Below are 19,999 nucleotides of genomic sequence, written 5' to 3'. Positions count from 1 at the left end.
TGAATATTCTGGTAGGAGTTCAGGTCAATAATGAATGAGTAGATAAAGGCTACCGTGGGCCGCCACTTGGCTGAACCAGCGTAATATTCACATCTTTATTCCATGCCATCTTTTCTGGGCACATTTCTTTCTCTGCTGTGTATCCCTCTGGCAACCTGTGAAGCAGCAACTTATCTGATTTTTTCTGCACATTCGTTGCTGCCAAGAAAATACATTGCGCACCCTGTGTTGCATGTGTTGCCTTGAATTATCTTTCCGTTTTACCACTTGCTGGAAAAACTGCATCTCAGCAGTGCCCCAACTCGCCAGGGAAACACATCCATCAACACAGACCTGTTTTTTCCCTTAGGTGTCTGTCCATTTTGGTGCCTCTTATTAAGCCTCATAGGTTCCTATTCATCAAAATCATGCCAAGGAAGCCTTGAATTCTTTCTGAGGTGCATATTCAGCAGAATGCCAAGGAAGAGTGGAGATAGCAGAGGGAAACCATTGAAAGAATGTGCAAATTAGGCTTCCTATTTTTATTCAGCAGACCCCAAAATGCAAAGGCATGGATTGGAGTTTTAAATAAAACCCATTTCTGATTTATTAGAAGCTCCATGCCTACCCTCCTCTGTTATTAACCATTCAAGGAAGCAGAGAGGTTAGTGGTCAAAACATAGGTTAAGAATATGTATCCTAAGGGTAGTCATTCAGCAGGGAAGGAAGCACAGGCTTTTGTTTCTCTGCTTATCTATTTCCATAGCATTGCTAAGATATCTGAAATACATATGAATGAAAAATGTCACTTGTCATGTTGAAGAATATTAGATGAAAAGAATGCTGAGATGGGAACTGTGACAGGAATCTACCTTTGAAATCATGTTGAATTTGAGTGTATGTCCAGTGTGATAGATTACCTAGGAATTGAACTGTAATTAGATTGGAAAGATGTTAATGATTATACTATTTTTAGAGAAATAATTAACTGGTGTGGAGGACATGTAACTGCAATTCCATAGTGACTGGTGGAAGCTGTGGTCAATGATGGGAAGCCAGAAGACAGAATGCCTTTCCTGAGGGGAAAGGTAATAAATAGATTTCATCTGTTAAAGATGAAGGGTGCAGAGTCCCCTTCTAGGAGCTGTACATGTGCATGTGTGTGTCTAATCTCTTTGCAGAATGGCTATCCTTGATTGGAAGCTCAAGCAAGGGAGAGAAAAATACCTGTGTCCAGGACAGGTAAGCCTAATTCAGATGATCATGATGTGCAAAGTTCAAAAGTCACTGGGCTTAGTGCCTGGCAGAAAGCATGTCTTTTGCATAAAGTGGAAGAGTAACATCAGACCACAGGCTAGAACCAGATTGAAAGAGAGAGTGAGAGTTTCCAGTGGAAAAAGAGGTGGGCATTATCTTGGTTCTCTTTAGGGGCAAAGTTTGAAGATTGCTTTCTATACTGAATAACCTCTTTGCCCATAGCATGTACCTCGATAAGTGAAGTGACAAGCACTGGCAGTGGTGCCTAGGCTTCCCTTTGAATGACAAGGTGAGAGAAGCATAGGGAATATACCTGGAGTCTATGCTGCTGGCCAGTGGTTTCCCAGGGAAATTAACCAGCATGAAAGAGAAGCAAATCTGTCAGGGTGTTTGTTGTTGTTTGTTGTTGTTGTTGTTGTTGTTGTTGTTTTCTCATCTCATTGCAGCCTGGTTTTCTGGAATTTGGTTTCTGGGTGTGTGGGTTTGAGATGATCCTCTCTCCATTATGTTCTTTTAAATAGCACTGGATACTGGCACATGAAACTAGTTTCAGCCCCCAGAAAATCAGTGAAGATAGCCTCTCCCTGCATCCACCTGATTTTCCTCAGTTCAGCCACAGTCTATGCTTTCTGGGAATATATGTGCTGTAATTATTTAGGTTACTCAGAAGTGGACATAGTATTTGCAAATAAAGGATTATGAGATAAAAATTGAGATTCTAAAGTGGAGTCAAATGGGAAAGAATTGAAAGAGATTGTTTGGTTGATTACATTCACATGGGTTTAAAGGATTAATGTTAAAATGTGCACCTGCATCCTCCCTACCCAGGACATAGTCTGTGTTCCAAGATTATTTTGCTCAGTTGTAAAGATATTTGTGCATTCAAATTCCCAAATCTACGTTATATTGCATTAGATAAGATGAGTGAGAGAAAAAGGTGAAACTATTGACAGAAATGACTTAAAAGCTAGAGAAATGCTCTCTGGGGATAAGCCTCCTTCTCATTTCTTCAGTGTATGCTTGTGGAAACTTACCTAAGAAAAGCACAGAGCCCACCTGAAGAGGTTCTTGGACAGAAGGGTGTTAGGGGATCCCTGATTCAACTCAGATGTGCGTTTAAATTTCCCCCTCATCTTTCTCCTCTCTAACATCATGGAATACTCAATAAACATGTTGCAATTAATATTTTTCAAAATAGTGCATATATGAGCATAATCTTGGATTGGGCAAAGTTGGCAGATTGCTTTCTATACCTAATGCCCTCTTCGCTTATAGAATTTTACGTTGATACAGAAGGCAATATTCTATACTCCAAGTAGAAACAAAGTTTGCTGTCTGAAAACAGGAGGTCATTTTACTTTCTGGCATTGCCTCCCACTTTCAGTCAATGGCCTCTGGTTCTGAACAGTTTGTTCCAGGATCAGCTGTGTGAGTGGACCAACAGGCTGCTTCTACTGTGTTACTAACTGCCTGTGGGAACCTGCCTTCGTGAGCCTCCACCATCTCTTCAATATGATCCTCTGGGTTTTTAATTATCCCAAAGCTTTCTACAAACTTTAAAATCATAAACCCATGTTTCTGTGATTCTAATTGCGGAGTTCCATGTTAGATGTTTTCTCAGAGAATGTCTCTGAGTGCCAGAAATTAAAGAGTGGTAATAGGACACATTTTTCAGATAGAGTCACTTTCATAAGAGAGATCATAATTGAGATTTGCATTCTAGTCCACAGACTTTCATAAGAGTAGTTGAGAAAGGATCTCGCTTCCAGTCTTTTTAATTACGTCTTTTTGAAGGGAAGTAAGGTCTTCTGCAAGAAAATGATTATACCACCTAACAGTGTGCAAATCACATCCATAGAACCCTATTATAAGTCAATTTTTGAGGTTGTGGCTTACTGAAAGAAGACATGAGGGTTTTTTTAATTCTCTGAATTTGTTGCTCTGGGGGTGTGTTGTGTGTGTGCATGTTCATATGTGCATTCAGTCCATTTGTGGATGGACTTATTTAAAATATAGCTTATCTGAGTGATCATCTTTCTTTCCAGGTAGCTGTTTTATAAAAGGGTTGATACAGGCACAGACACACAAAGGTTTGATGCAAACCCTGTCAGTTGCCTTCAAGTAAGCTCACACACACATCCACACACATGCTCATGTGCAGGCTCTGGAGGGCACCCTCCTCCCAATAGTTAGAATTAATTTCAGGAATACTGATTTTTAATTTAGCGCTCAGTATGCAACCCAGCTATGGAGTGAATATCTGGTCAGGAAAGATGCACCACCTTGCTGGTCACTGCTGGTTAACAACACTGGCAGCAAAAAGAAAAATACATCCAAAAGAAAGATGGGAGCAGCAGGTGTCTGGATTTCCATATCTGCTCAGGTTCCAAGATCCCTTGTTTTGATAGAGTCTCTGGAGACTAATAGATGCTGCATTTTCAGTCTGAATTGTGAATTTTTCTGTTTGTTTGCCTTTGCTTTTTGTTTGGGGTTGTGGTTTTTCATTATACACATGTTTTCTCTCGTCTGAGATAATTAAGGTGGAAAACTTTTAGGAGCTTAACATTAAGACTTGAGATCGAGTGAAAGGGCAGAAATTTAGCAGACAAGCCACAGGTTTGAAAATGTAGTTTTGACTTAGAAAAATACAAAGTAGGGGAACACTTTGGAAGAGAAAATGTTTTTGTCTATTTTCTTCTTAACTACCTCATATCACCTTCCAAATGCTGATATTTGCTTTTGAACATGGATGTTTATTTAAATCAATTCTTCCTCATATCAAAATTATACATGCGTGTCATTCAAAAATTGATGTAGTTCTTTCTATGAAGCTTGTTACAAAAAACAACATTCTGGGCTGGGCACAGTGGCTCATGACTGTAATCCCAGCACTTTGGGAGGCCGAGGTGGGTGGATCACAAGGTCAGGAGTTCGAGATCAGACGGGTCAAGATGGTGAAACCCCATCTCTACTAAAAATACAAAAATTGGTTGGGCACGGTGGCAGGCACCTGTAATCCCAGCTACTCAGGAGACTGAGGCAGGAAAATAGCTTGAATCTGGGAGGTGGAGGTTGCAGTGAGCTGAGATCGTGCCACTGCACTCTAGCCTGGGTGACAGAGCAAGACTCCATCTAAAAAAAAAGTGGGTGGGGGGATTCTGGTGATTCTGGTGTTCTCTTTTCTCATTCCCAAAGGCAGCAAATTTCAACGCTTGTAGCTGATGTTCTTTTGAGGTAGGTTAGGTAGGGTGGTCACAGCCTCCCTGAAAGGAGAACAAACTTGCTAAATAGATGTGGAGAACAAACCCCCTGACAGTGTACCAATCACATCCTGGGCTGGTGCTTAGAACATCCTCCAGCAAAGAGGCAGAAGAGCAAAAGGGAAAATGCCCAAATGTGTGCAATCACAGAAACCCATGATTAGTGTTCTTGGCCTGACTTATGCTTATTATAATAGTAAAAAGCACACCCCTGGGTGGAGATTTAAGATGCTAATGAGACATGTGTCTTAAATGTACTAGCGTGTACAGCCACAGCACATGTATGTGCACTAGCGGCTACAACCACAGCACATGCACGCCAGAAAACCACCTATAACATGCTTAATGGCAGCATTCCTTCCAACCTCTTTATGAATAATCATACAAGACTCCCATAAAGGGAGTTTCCCCATGTCAGTCTGTGCTGTCTCACCTTTGAGCAGCCAGTTCTTATCAGCTGTCAGAGTGTACTTTCGCTTTGCAATAAATTCTCTTACCTGCATAGTATCAGAGGGTGCAAGGTGGGAGGAGGGTGAGGATTGGGAAAAATAACTAATGGGTACTAGGTTTAATACCTAGGTGATGAGATTATCTGTACAACAAACCCCCATGACACAAGTTTACCTATGTAACAAGCCTGTACATATACCCCTGAACCTACAATAAAAGTTGAAACACACACACACACACACACACACACACACACATTCTCTTGCCTATTTTTACCATGTACTCACTCTCAAATTCGTTCATTCAGCAAAGTCAAGAATCTGAACTGGTCTACCAGCTATACTTTGAATTTGCCTACATATCTGTAAAGAACATGCATATACTTCTACCGTTTGATTTTTCAGTTTTAGGTATTATCAATTAACTCATTATATGAAAGATTAGCTCTTTTTTTACTACCTCTTCACCCCTACTGCCTACACATGCTATAAGCTTCCTTATCACACATTCTTTCAATACACTTGTGTTATAATTTTGGTTAGATCAGTATTTAGTGTTTACATTATGACTGGGTAAAAGTGCTTTACAGTTCAACCACAGTTAACTTTATTTACCTCCACAACGTGGTTTCATTTCTTGGAATTAGTAGTTGTTTTGATTCTTTTGCTTTTTTCTTTCATTTAGTTTTCTGTATTTTTAAAATATTAATAATTGAACTTGAGCTTCTCATCCAGTGGTAAAAATTTCTACACAAAATCATGTTTAACACGGTAAATAATCTGTCAGTTTCATGTTAGTAAAGCCTTACTTGCTCTTCTGTGATTGTACACAGCTGTCATTTTGATGTCTCTCTTCATCATCATCCTGGTAATTTCCTTTGCTTCTCTTAGGATTAGATTTCCTATTTTCCTGGATTGCATTTGTTTTTCCATTTTGGCTTCTTTGGTTAATTTGTTGGAATATATTTTCCAGTAGCTTCTTAAGAAAGAGGGCATTGGAGGAAAACCCTGGGGGCAATGCGTGCCTAAAAATGGTTTTATTCTACCCTCACATTTAGTTTCTAGCTTGGCTGAGTATACCGTTTTAGGTTGAGAATCATCTGATGGTGTGAAAATTAAGAAAGAAAGCAGAGCAATATCCAGATGTAATAGCCTGTGATAAGCTGTGCTACAGCAACAACCCACAAATTTGCAGCCGCATACAGTCGTGATAGCTTTTTTCTCAGTTACTTTGCATGTGGTCAACTGTGAGTCAGCTATAATTAAACTCCATCTGCCTTCTCACTTCAATATCTAGGATGAAGTAGCAGACGCTGTCTGAGCCTTGCCATTCTTATAGCAAGGAAAAGAGTATTAGGGCCATGACCCTTAATGCTTCTGCTCAAATGTCCTTGGCCAAAGAATGTCTGTGGCCAAGCCTAACCATACAGCAGGGAATTAAATTACTAATGCAGGAAGATGCTATAAGATATACGACAACAGAAGGAGATTTATTATCCTCTTATAGGAAAGGGAGTAAATAATTGGAAAAAATATTACAACCAAACAAAGTTAATATTAGGGTTTCATTTATATTTGTCTTTAGCTCATTTTCTTTTCTGTCTCTTGTAGCTTGTTTTTCTAAAAGATTTTTAAAGCATATTAAAATGGGTGAGCAGTACCTTATTTTAGGTATCCTCCATTTGTTCACTCGTATTTTATTTTTTTGCTGTTGTGAGTACTTTGATTAGAGGAACGTGTTGATATTTGCTAACATTCAGTCATAGAAATACCTTTTCAAAGTTAGAATGAACTGTAGGGATCACTTGATAGCCACGAATTACTAGATTGTGAATCCTGGCTCTGTCACTTAAAATCCCGAAATCACATGTTGGAGTTTAGATTACTCTGTAATTAATTGTGTTAATCATCTTGAAGGAGCAAGATTATATAAAATATTTTTTTTTTAAAGCATACCCACCTCTAAACCAGGGCTACTGATAGTTGATCCATTAGGCTGTCTTGACAGTTATACCTGATGTAAATGACGAGTTGATGGGTGCAGCACACCAACATAGCACAAGTATACATATATAACAAACCTGCACGTTATGCACATGTACCCTACAACTTAAAGTATAATAATAATAAATAAAAAATATATATATATTCAAAGAAACATAGCCAAGTGTCCAACTTATAGTAGGTACTATCTTCAAATTGAATTAAAGCTCAATTTTTCCAGATTGTGAATCAATAGAAATTCAACATTATAGACAGAGTAAGAACTAAGTATACATTAGTCCCACACCTTACTTATTAGAGGTAATATTTATTATAATCAGTAGGCTATCAGAATGCATTTTTACTTATAACCGGCATGCTTATTGTTAACCCAAGAATTACAGGTTCCCAGAAAAACTGAATAAATGGTTGCCTTAAAAGAAAGCCCAGGAATGCTGTATTGCTTTCAATCTGCTTTTGATTTTTAACTAGGAACATGGTTTCACAACAATTGCTTATAAACATTTGGCACATGAGCCAGTGCATATGTTTACGGCTGTCTTATTATTGACAGTGGATCATGAAAATTCCCACTATATTGTAACACAGCCCATTCTGGCTTCCAGCCTCCTGTCCTGGTGGACAGCTTGAGGAAGCTACCTTGGGACAGAGGAATAGTTTACATACACATCAATCTGAGGTGCCGGATGGTGATGTGATTTTCAAGCTGGTACCATTGCAGGATGCAGTTAGGTTTAAACCTTGAAATCTGTAGAAGTCGGAAGGACTTTACACTTTTATGGGAATTTTTCCTCCTGCAACTTTGATTTTAGAAAACTCAAGTTTTGACCTCTGATCGTACTTTTGGAAAGGAAACCCCTGGCTTAGTGCATATTGCCATATTGTTAATACCCAAGGTAAATCATGTCTGATGGCACACTAATGGCTATCACTGCCCCTCAGTACTTTTCCCGAGAGAACTGTATTTCCTGGATGGGAATGATGAAGCTGTTATTTACAGTTCATAATCTCCGTAAGGTGCCTTCAATCGATCTAAACTCTATTTCTTGATACACGGGTACCTCTCTCTTTCTCTCCTTCTCAGTCACTTTATTTTCCTTAAGGATTTCATACTGGTCTCTCTCTTCTGACATATTTTTCTCCATGTTTGAAATGACTGTAAATAATACAGAATTTAACAGATGCATAAACACCACGTTTAAGTCAAGACCCAAAATCCCTTACCCTCAACACATTTTTCTTTCTAATAGAAATCTATGCTTACGTTTCTTGAGGGAAAAATTATGTTGTTGAAACCTAAAAATATATTAGCTTTTGATATATGATTCTCCAAAGCTTAGGACATTTATTATTACTTAATCTAAAATGCTGAAGAAAAATATTTGTTCCTTGGGGTGTGAGTGAAAGGGCACTAAAGAGGTCCTTAAGGCTTGTGGGATTTTCATTCTTGTTTTATTTACTTATTTGTTTATTTGAGATGGGGTCTCACTCTGTCATTCAGGCTGAAGTGCAGTGGCACAGTCACAGCTCACTGCAGCCTCAACCTTCTGGGCTCAAGTGATCCTCCCACCTCAGTCTCCTGAGTAGCTGGGACTACAGGGGTGTGCCACCACACCTGGCTTAGTTCTTGTTTTAGTTTCCTAGGACTACCATAACAAATGGTCACAAACTGGGTGAATTAAAACAGCAGAAATTTATTCTCTCACAGTCCTGGATGGCAGAAGTATGAAATCAAGGTGTCGGCAAGGCTGTACTTTCTGCAAAGGCTCCAGGGGGGATTCCTTCCTTGCCCCTTCCAGTTTCTGGTAGCTTGTTAGCATTCCTTGGCTTGTGGCCACATCTTCTCTGCTGTCTTCACATTGCCTTCTCCTCTGTCTCTCTCAAAACTCCTTCTACCTCACTCTTGTAAGGACACAGATGATTGCATTTAGGGTCCACCTGCTTAATCCAGGATAGCTTCTCCTCTCAAGATCTGTAACTTTGTCACATCTTTTGTCATATAAGGTAGCACTTACAAGTTTCAGGGGTTTGACCTGGATATCTTTTGAAGGACCATTGTTCAGTTCACCACAGTTCCCATTCTAACTGTTCATGGCTATAAAATCAAGTGGGATTTTTCCTTTTCAGGGCAGGGGGTACTGGTACTTCCTGAACCTCTGGAGAACACCCCCAACAGGCGTATGATGCTCTCTGTTAGGAGGTTCCCTTTGTTCAAGCTGAGTCTGAGATCACTGTTTTTCACTCTCGCCCAGGTTCCCTCTCATCTGTTCTCTAAAGTGAGCATGCAGGGGTTTCCTTGACTCCACTGTCTCCTTTTGAACATTCAACAATTAGTCAGTATACCAGCAGCCTTTATTCAGAATATGAGCAGAGGGGATTCTTTGATGCTGTTGAAAGTCACAACACAATACCCTAAAATGAAGATCTCAGAAGCAAAAGTTCTTCTCTGATCTCCTCCCTCCTTCCTGTCTCTCAGTCCCATTCTCCCCTGAGGTCAGCCAGAGAAACTGGAATCCCTCTTCTTCAAGATGGGTCATAGAAACCAGAAACCCTTTTCGCCAAAGCCGGCCATAACACCTAGAACTATTGCTCTAATTTTCCTTCTGCCTTTCTGTGTGAAAACTGGCCACAAAAAAATTCTCTCACCTACCTTGTTGGACTGTAGGTCATGAGACTCCCTGTCCAGAGAGGGTCCTGTCTCACACGCAGAAGGAAGGAATAAGTTCTCAGAGTGGCCAAGAAGACGCTAGACAGACAGGCCTTGCTGGGTGTCCTCACTCAGTCCATCAGCATTGGATCATTCCCTTTTTGCCCAATCATATTTCTACACAGCTGTGCATACTTCGTTAAACCTAGACATAAAAATGGACAATTTCCCCGGCATCTTTGGGTCTTTGTTCTGAAGACTCCTGTGTACACTTGTTAAATAAATGTATATGCCTTTTCTCTAATTAATCTGCCTTTTGAGAGTTGATTTTTCAGTGAAGCTTTAGAGGGTGAAGGGGAAGTTTTCCCTTGACTCCCACAATGCTAGCCCATATTTCAGAATGGAGGTAGCAGCCAGACACAGTGGCCCACGCCTATAATCCCAGCATTTTGGGAGGCCAAGGAGGGCAGATCACCTAAGCACAGGAGTTTGAGACCAGCCTGGACAACATGGTGAAATCCTGTGTCTACTAAATATACAAAAATTAGCCAGTTGTGGTGGTGGGCGCCTGTATTCCCAGCTACTCGGGAGGCTGAGGCAGGAGAATCTCTTCAACCTGGGGGGCAGAGGTTGCAGTGAGCCGAGATTATGCTACTGCACTCCAGCCTGGGCAACAGAGAGAGACTCTGTCTCAAAAAAAAAAAAAAAAAAAAAAAAAAAAAAAAAAAAAGGAGGTAGCATACAATTTGATGTGTAATAATGGATTACTTTCCCTCTTGGTGATCTCCAAGGGCTAATTCCCTTCTGTACTTGGCTGTTGAGGGCTTCTCTGACTCTTTGGGGTCTAGAGGCTTTTGTAGTCAGGTAAACTCTCTGGAATCTGATTCCAACTTTCACCTTCAGGTCTCCATTTCTCAGGGGCAAGCAAGGGAAGGGAATGACTGCCAGTAGGTCTAAAAAGAACAGGGAAGGGCAATACTTGCACCTCTTTTCCATTATGAAGGCTGGAACAAACTATCAGAACAATGACCTGTGTGTTTACATGCTCTAATAATCTCAGCATCTACTGTAACCATACCTGGACATCAAGTCCAGAACTAGCTGAGTCTGCTGAGTTCCTTTTGGCATTGGACTTGGTTTGAGGCTGTGAGTCCTTTACCCCAGGGGTAATGATATAGCTTTATCATTTAATTCATAATAGCTTCCTATTCGTACTGTGGAACCCTTGCCTTTTCTCCAAACCGTAGAATGAATTATTAGTGTCCTGATATATTTCTGGGAATACACCTGACAAGGATTTGGAATGGAATGACTAAAACAAGAGTATGAGCTAAGGTTGGTTTTCTCTGAAATGGAAAAGAGTGAAAATAAAGTGCAGAGTGGGGTAGCTATATATACACCAACTTTCATGCCCAACTTCTGTTTCTTCTATTTCTCATGCCTTAATCACACAAGAACTTGTAGGGTGTATATGGATGGATTATCATGTATACTGGAAAGATAACTCAAGCATCATCCAATACACATAGCCAGTCACCAGCATCTTTTGCCAACAGCAAGCCTCCCCCTCTATATCACAAGGCAAAGAAAACATTGGGTTGCTGGGAGCGATACATTCAAAGCCCACCTATGAATGCTTATTGCAAGAAAACCCACCAAAAAATTGGAAGAAAGACAAAGTACCCCAAATGAGCATACTCGTTTTCTAGGGCTGCCATAACAAATTACCACAAACTGAGTAGCTTTAAAATAATGAAAATTTCTCCTCTCATATTTTTGGAGGATAAGAGTCTAAATTCAAGGTGTTGGTGGGGCCGTGCTCCCTCTGGAGCCTCTAGGAATGCATCCTTTCTTGCCTCCTCCAACTATGGGCAGCTGCAGGTTGTCCTTGGCTTGTAGCAGACTAACTCTACTCTCTGTCTCCATCCTCATAGGGCTTTTTTCTCAGTGTTTGTGTCTTCTTCCTCTTCTAAGGACCCCAGCCATTACATTTAGGGGCTACTTTAATCCAAGTGATATGGTTTGGCCATGTCCCCACTCAAATCTCATCTTGAATTGTGGCTTCCATAATTCCCACATGTTGTGGGAAGGACTTGGAGAGAGAAAATTGAACCATGGGGGCGGTTTCTCCCATACTGTTCTTGTAGCAGTGAATAAGCCTCGCAAGATCTGATGGTTTTTTAAGCCGCTTTCGCTGGGCTCTTATTTCTCTCCTGCCTGCTACCATGTAATATGTGCCTTTTGCCTTCCACCATAATTGTGAGGCCTCCCCAGCCATGTGGAACTCTGAGTCCATTAAACCTCTTTTTCATTACAAATTACCCAATCTTGGGTATGTCTTTCTCAGCAGCGTGTAAACTGACTAATACACCAAGATAATGCCATCTTAAGATTCTTAATTACATCTGCAAAGTCCTCTTTTCCAAATAAAGTCATATTCATAGCTTCCAAATAGACTTTTTTTTTTTCTTTTTTTTTGGTGGTCAGGGAAGTGGGGGATAGGAAGCATCATTCAACTTACTACAACGAATACATGATAGGCTCTGATTTCTTATGAGCCACAATTGTTTTTTCCCATGTTCTTACCTCGTGCTATTAAACTTCAGGCACAAAACTGTTAAAGGAATAATTTTTTTAAAAGAAAGTACATTTCTGTCTCACAATGTGTTGCTGTGATTTGGATTCAATCATAGTAAATGGCTGTGAAAGAAAATATTAGAACAACTGATAATATGACAACTGCATACCATTTTTTCCTTCTGGATTGTAATGTTGAAGAAGTTTCAGCATTTTCTATTTCTCTAGTCATACAACATATTCCTGTCTGTGTGCATTTTCTTCTGACATTAAAGGCAGAGATAATATTTTCTTTTCAAAAGTGGTAGCTGTTATTCTGCGGACTTTGATTTTTGTTAATGAAAGCACAGTTTGGAGAGAATAGTACTTCCACAAATAATGCATTACTAAGCTTCTAGGTGATGCTTCACTACATCTTATAACCTCTAAAGTGTATGGAAATATTATTTCCGATGCTATAAATAAGTCTTTTGGCTAGTTTGCATTTAAGAGAATATTTAAATTCTCTTGAATGCCTGCTAGCCAACTCATTACATGACCACCATTTTACTTTGCAAGATATGTTTTTACACTTTGCTCCTTCAAAAAAAAAAATCACACTTTGGTATAATCTCTGTGAATGAGTGAAGGTGTTGAATCCATAATCTTCTTGGTTGTGTAAATAAATTCCCTTTTGGGGAAATACTGGCTTCTTCTCTAAGAAATGGATAACTGTATTTGAGCATCAATTTTAATTTTATTTTTAAAATATGACAGCATCTTATTCCAATGACAAAATTATTGTTCCCCCCTTAAACCTTGTTAGGCCAAATGGATCCTTTCCCATCATATATTCCAGAGGTTCAGCTTGTCTTCACACAGGACATTTGAAAAGTGCTTTTCAAATTTTAGTGTGCATACAAATCAGCGGGGATCTTGTTAAAATGCAGATTCTGATTAAGCAGGTCTGACCTGAGGTCTGAGGTTTTGCATTGCTGACAAGCTCCCAGGTAATGCTTATGCTGCTGGTCCGTGGACCACACTTTGATAAGATTATAGGCTACAATGTAAATAAAAGCAATAGAAAAGATGGTGTTTACAAATAAAAATGTTTCCCTTGGGAATAACTGATTAATTTTAGCTGGAATCTGAGTATTAGCTCATCCTAGAAACTGAGCCTGTAGCTCATGGTTTGCTTGTAGAACCTGAGCCCCATCATTATGTAGATTGTTTTTACCATGTAATCTCTGGCTTTCGCCTGCTCTGAATCTACATTTCTTAAAGAAACTTCTCCTCTATGTTGTGCATTCCTAGAGTGAATGACAGTTATGAGGTTGGCCTCCCTGCCCCAAACGAATCCCCATCACCACCGTGTCCTACTTTGGGAAGACTGCATGTCCCAGGGATGAATATGCACATCTCTCTGGATGAATATATATCACTCTGCAAGAGAAAAATTTCTTTTCTAATGGGAATAGTAAGCTGGAGGGAGGTGACTCTGGACCTATTTGTAAAAACAAACTGACAGATAAGAATAAATAGAACCTACAATATTTGTATACCTGAACCAGCCACGCTAAAGTCAGCCCTTCTTATTGCATACATTTATAAATGTCCTAAGATATTTTCAGTTGGGCACTTTTTTCCCACTTGTAACCGAGAGCATTTTGATTAAGACATTCACTGAGATTTAGGTCAATTGGCTCACTGAAAAGCTGTGTTTTACTTGGGTTCCCCAGAAAGCAAAGCCAGAGGCAAATGCTTATGTGCTACTACTTTATTAGGAAGCAAAATCTGAGGCAGGAGGAATGAGAAAAAAGGAAAGGGAGGTAGGGAAAGAGAATCAGTAATATTAAGGTGTGTTACGTAACTGACCATGGCTTGGTGTCAAGCTCAATTGATTGCTTGCAAAAGCTTGTAGGATCTTCAGCTGAGAGGTGATGTGAACTCATGTGTCTTAGGAATCTGCTTTGTGGGAGGACATCAGAAGCATTTATCTGTTTTCATTCATCCTGTAAAGTAAAGGTTTGCTGTATGCTGTTGTAGGGGCTAAGGCCCTTGGAACCTTAAATGTTCCCTGAAAATCAGTGACATAAGGCAGATTGATTAATAGGATAAAAGGCATCCAAACCCATTTAACACATACGCGGGAGTCTTCAGAATGAAGACCCAAAGATATAGGGGAAATTGTCCATTTTTATGCTTATGGACATAAAAGTATGGACAGCTGTGTAGAAATATGATTTGACAAAACAGGAATGACTTAATACTAATAGACTGAATGGGGAAACTGAGCAAGCCCTGTCTGTCTAGACTCTTTTTGGCGTCTCTGAGCAGCACTTCTTCCTTCTGAGTATGGACAGGACCCTCGTTGGAAAGTTGGGGGGTCTTATGATCTACAGTCAAACAAGGTCAAACAGATCATTTCTTTATGGCCAGATTTTACACAGAAATGCAGAAGGAAAACTACAGTAATAGTTTTAGATCTCATGACTAGTTTGGGGGGAAGAGGGCTCTGATTTCTGTGACCCACCTTGGAGAAAAGGGATTCCAGTTTCTATAGCTAGCTTTGTGGAGAGAATGGGACTGAGAGGCAGGAGGGCAGGAGAAGATCAGTGGAAAATGCACTTCCAAGGCTGCTTCTGATGGCGTCATTTTGGAGCATTGTTTTCTGAGTCACAACGGTATATTAAACTTGTACGTCCAGGTAGTGTATGTGTAGACACCTAGCCATGTGGCATTTCAAGCCTTAGCAATGATGCAGCCTCAGGACAGAAAGTGTAAAAGGAGCAACAGCATGAGGGGAAGCCCTTTCCAGTTGCCCCTGGCTCTTCCCATATGCAGCTGGCTCTTCCCTGCAGTGGTATCTGGAAGAGGACAAGTGTCAAAGTTCCTGGAGACAGGCGAGGATGAGAAGGTCTAAGCTGATATATTCTGATGCTGCCTTCTACATCTATAAGCTCTCCTATGCATCATTGTGATTAACAATCTCTGCCTGTCCCAACAATCCTAGAAAATATTTAGGTTTTCCGCTGAAGTGTGGTTTTCTGCTGAAGACCTGGCACAGGAGAGTCCTCTAGTGATACTGGGTATATTGGTTTGCTAGAGCTGCTATAATAAAGTGCCACAAACTGTATGGCTTAAAATAATAGAAATTTACTCTCTCACAGTTCGGGAGGCTAGAAGTCCAAAATCGAGGCATTGGCAGGGCTGCACAACTTCCAAAATCTTTAGGGAAGAATCTTTTGTCTTTCTTCTTTCAGCTTCTGATTGCTCTTGGCTTTCCTCAGTTTAGGGCCAACATCACTTCAGCCTCTACCTCCGTTGTCACGTAGCCATCTTCTCTCTCTGTTTCTGTGTCCTCTCCTCTTCTTTTAAGGACACCAGTCATTAAATTTAGGATCCACTTTAAATCCATTATGATGTAATTTAAAAATTCTTAACTAATTACATAAGCATGGACCCTACTCCCAAATAAGGTCACATTCCAAGGTTCAAAGTGGACCTGAACTTTGGGTGGACATTGTTCAATGCACTACACCGGGGTAATGTAAGGACAGAGGGCAGTTTGGCTTGCAGCACTCAATGTGACCTCATTGACTCAAGATGCATGCAAGAATGATAGATATGTGCTGTGAGAATACATCTTTGTATAGAGCCCTTCCTCACGATCTTAAATAGCTCCATCCCTCAATTTCATTCCAAACTCATTGCTCACCTATTAAAAGAGCAACCTGGAATAACCATCCTAGAATAAGCAGTCGGGGGGCATTAATTTAGAATGCCAATATGTGTTAATGTATCTTAAGGGTGCTCATTCACTAATGTTGTCTTCTTTTTGAGCACTTGTTCCGCTATGAGGCATAAAGCACAAACCAGTCTATATTTTGAAAATCCCCATTACAATTTTCAAACTCCAGCCTCCATAGAACACAGAAGCTGAAAGTAGCACCAAGAATCTACCTATTTTTACTAAAGTCTGCGTCGTAATTTCACTAAAGATAAGGTAAACATTGAAATTGCATTGATCATATAAAGCAAGTATGGATGACATACAAATTCCAATTCTAATAATGTCCTAATCATAAGAAGAGAGCGTATAAAATGGCCCGAAATACCAAAATGCAGATAGAATATTTCTTGGGGAGCAGATCAAACTGATAAGGCAAGGTTTGAGACATTCAGTGTCTCAGAAACAGAACATTTCCCTGGACCAATCTCTGGTCATATAACCTCAGGCTTGAAATAATACAGCTTGCTCTATGTTTGTCTGAGTATTCAATGTCTAAACTTCTAATGAGTGGATGAATAAATGAATTTGCATCTTATTCAGGGCCTTTTATTAGATATTTCAACTCTATTATGTTTGAAGTTTCCTTAACTGGAATCTTAGCCATTTCTTCTTAATTTAGGGGTTTTGGCTGAAAAATCATGGGGAAGATGCCACAATAGCTTAAATTCACACTAAGAAACAAATGATGTATCAACATCTTTTTGGAAGGTATGCATTAATTGTAGGGTGGAGTCAAAGCCCATGAGGGACCTTGAGAAAATACAGAAAGCAGAGATTAAAGCCTACGTATTTACACTGTAGAATTGCCATCTAAGGCCTAACTCTGAATACCCCCATCCTTCAAGAATAGAATTCTAGCTTAACTTTCCACCACCATATAAGCTTGTTATTAAACAGACCTGAAATAAATGGAGGAAGTAGAATTCTCAGGACTATGAACCAAAGCTCAGTGATAGCATAAGAAAAACTGTGAGATAATAGCAATCATTTATCTTTCAGTTCCCACAACAAACAAATCACATTACAATAGAGGTTTAAGTATTTTTGAGTAAATTCTGTGGCCCCTACTGCTCCCATTCTGTGTTGGTTTGATGGTTTCTCCTAAAACAAAATGGCAAGAGGATGACGCATGAATGTAAACTCAGGCCAGGATTGTCTGATACTGTTTTTCAACCCGTAGAATTTGTTCCAAGAAACTAACTATATTTAAACGTTATCAGTCAGAAGATGACCCTCATTGAGATGACAGGAAAGAGGAGCAGGGGCTAGAAATGTCAGAATAAGTGATATGCAACTCATCTGGAATGATTTTTCCCTTAAAGTCTTCTTTAATTGGTGATATTACTGAATATCATATTTTAATTATAGAGAGTATAACATCTGTGTCAACTGAGCACCACCCACTTATGGCTCCTAGAGAAGCCATAAGTTGAGTATATCACTATGGTCCACCTGCCAAATGTCAGACCTCAGTTCTTCCCCTCTCATGGGAGTCTTCAAGAGTTCTCAGTTTCTGTCATTAGTGCACAAAAGCCTAAATGCTCCAATGCCCATCCTGCTTCGAACTTCACTAGTGGCTCCACTGACTCACTTGCTTTGGCATTTGTGGTACCCGTTCTCCCAGCTCCAGCTTTGTAGAGTCCTCCAAGATTTTGCCTGCATTCAAGTCATCAGGGATGGTCTTCTTGTTGGCAATTTCCTTCTTCTCTCTCTCTTAATCTTCTCTTAGGAAATGATAGAAATATATTCTAGCATATGTAAACTTTCAGAGCAGAAATTTGACCACAAACTTTGGTGCATATATGTATCATGAGAAGACATTGTTTAAGACGTAGAATCCTTAGCCCTGCTCCAAAATATTCTGATCAATTTGGCCTGGGGTCCAGTGCCAGAATTTTCATAGAACATCCTGGTATGGAAATGTGCTCTTTTGTCCAATACTTTGAGGTATTAATTTCCCTTTTTCCCCTTGTCCCCTCCCTTTTCTCCATATTCTGTCAATCTACAATCTCTTCTCTTCTAATTTTTAAGGAGGTATTTATCAGGGTGGAGCACAGAAAAAAAGTTAATTGCCTCACTGACTTTAGTTTTCTACAGTTTTATTTCTTAGACTCGAGCCCAACCACCAGCTGTCTCTCTATTCCAGTGTCTTGGTACTTCACAAGACCCTTCTGTTATAGCAGAAGAAAACAGACTAAGCCTCATTTTGTAATAAAATGCCATAAACTGGGTGGCTTAAACAACATACTGTTATTTTTCACAATTTTGGATGCTGCGAAGTCCAAAATCAAGGTTCTCCTGATTCAATACCTGGTGAAGTCTCTCTTCCTAGTGTGTTGACATCAATCTTCTTGTTGCTGGGTCCTCACATAGCAGGGAGAGAGAGAGAGAGAGAGAGCTAGAGAGAGCGAGAGCGAGCGTGCTGGTGTCTCTCTTCTTACAAGGGCACTAATTCTATCACGGTGGTTCCACTCTCATAACCTCGTCTTAACCTAATTACCTCCCAAAGGCACCATCTAATGGCACATTGTGGGATACAATGGCATGTTGTGTATACACACACACACACACACACACACACATAAAATTCTGGAATACCTAAGTTTGTGGACTGAGACTCAGATCTCTCCTGCCAGAAAGTCCAGATACAGACACAGTGTGATGTAGATTCACCATATAATTTGTCACAGGTAAGCTGCATGCACTGGTCAGTGGCTGTCATTGGAAACTGAGGGGCAGTTGTGCCCTGGAGGTTTCCATTATGGAATTCGGGGGCTGGAATTCATTCAATCCACTACCAGTTTTGGTTTAATCTCCAGTTTGTAGAATGCACAGGAGTAGAAGATTGCCTGGAAGCTACCTGTGCTAAGGGAAGAAATCAGAGAGTGGAGGCTCAAGGTGGGGACAAAGAGAAGGCATGAAGTGGCTACAGGATATCCCTGTGCTACAGAACTGCAAGGAGCAAGCCTGTACAGGGGGGAAGGGACATTAATACCATCAAGTGCTTTACATTGAGGCAGTTTTAAGCCAAATGAAGCTGAATGCATCTCTTTAATTTCAGATGTTGCTTATTAAGAAATATTCTTCTTACCTTTGCGTCACAGCAAGGGCTTTTCCCTGCATCTGTTCTCCCGCCAGAGCCCAGAGCTTTCTGACAGAGGAAAGCAGAGATCAAAGCCAGCACTCAGGGGAAAGGAAATGAAGCCCTACAGCAGGAAAGCAGGCTGGGGACATGGAAATCCAGTGTCGTGTCGGGCGCATTCTGGCAGGCGAGGCCCTGGCAGCATGCTTTCCATCACTACGGGCTCCGTGCCGGAGCTGTGGTATAGAATAGCAAGCAAGCTCTTGTAACTGATGAAGTACTACTCTTTGCGAATTATTTACTTTAAACATATGAATGAATTAGAGTAGATTCAAGGAATCTCCATTACAGTGTCAATCACTTATATGTGTTCCTCCCAAACAGGTAAAAATATTACTTTATGGGTGTTCGGTACCTCCCCCATGCATCCCCATCTTATACCTGAGCCCAATCTCTAGACCCCACTCCAACCCAAAGGATGTTGTTGATGGGTTGACCTCCCTTGATACTCCATAAGAAAAATTCTTCCTTGTTCTATTACCTATTACTTTGCTTCAAAATGGAAGTTAAGCATAAAATTTAGGGAAAGGACAATAGCAGAAATGTGGAGTGATTCCTTGGATTCACCTTGGAAAGAGCACAGAGCTACAGGTGAAACAAATGCTTTCATAAGGAAAAAAAATGGAAATAAATGTGGATAAGCCAGAAGAAATGAAGAATGATAATGAAGTTGAATGGTCTAGGATTTTTGGTAGAAATTTTAGCTCTAAGTAGAAATAGTTTTTTTGTGTGTTTTGGGAGTAGAACAGGTTGTTGTGGCTAGAGTGAGAGAATAAAAAACACAGAGTGGCCTTGTGAGGAAAGAGTATTTTAAGTATGAGTGGGTTATGAATGAGACCTTCCTATAGAATTTTGAGAAAGACTTCATTATAGATTTAATTTGCTTTTCAATTGATTTCTCCAACTCCAAAG

General features: G+C 40.1%; 1 protein-coding gene across 9 annotated transcripts in view; it reads left to right on the top strand.

The window, feature by feature from the left end:
- The first annotated feature begins 976 nt into the window (after positions 1-976).
- LOC144330602 (uncharacterized) overlaps positions 977-19,999 on the top strand; it is a 159,998-nt gene continuing 140,975 nt past the window's right edge. For 4 of the 9 annotated variants that reach the window (XR_013396880.1, XR_013396879.1, XR_013396882.1 and 1 more), the window contains exons 1-2: positions 977-1,067; positions 1,161-1,221. The gene's annotated coding sequence lies outside the window, so the exon portion shown is untranslated. Of the gene's footprint in view, positions 1,068-1,160; positions 1,222-1,271; positions 1,382-19,999 lie in introns of those variants that run through there. The other 5 variants (XR_013396881.1, XR_013396883.1, XM_077942812.1 and 2 more) reach the window with 3 other exon arrangements.

This window comes from Macaca mulatta, chromosome 8 (assembly GCF_049350105.2).
Source record: "Macaca mulatta isolate MMU2019108-1 chromosome 8, T2T-MMU8v2.0, whole genome shotgun sequence".
Lineage (NCBI taxonomy): Eukaryota > Metazoa > Chordata > Mammalia > Primates > Cercopithecidae > Macaca > Macaca mulatta.
This window is presented reverse-complemented; position numbering and strand designations above follow the sequence as displayed.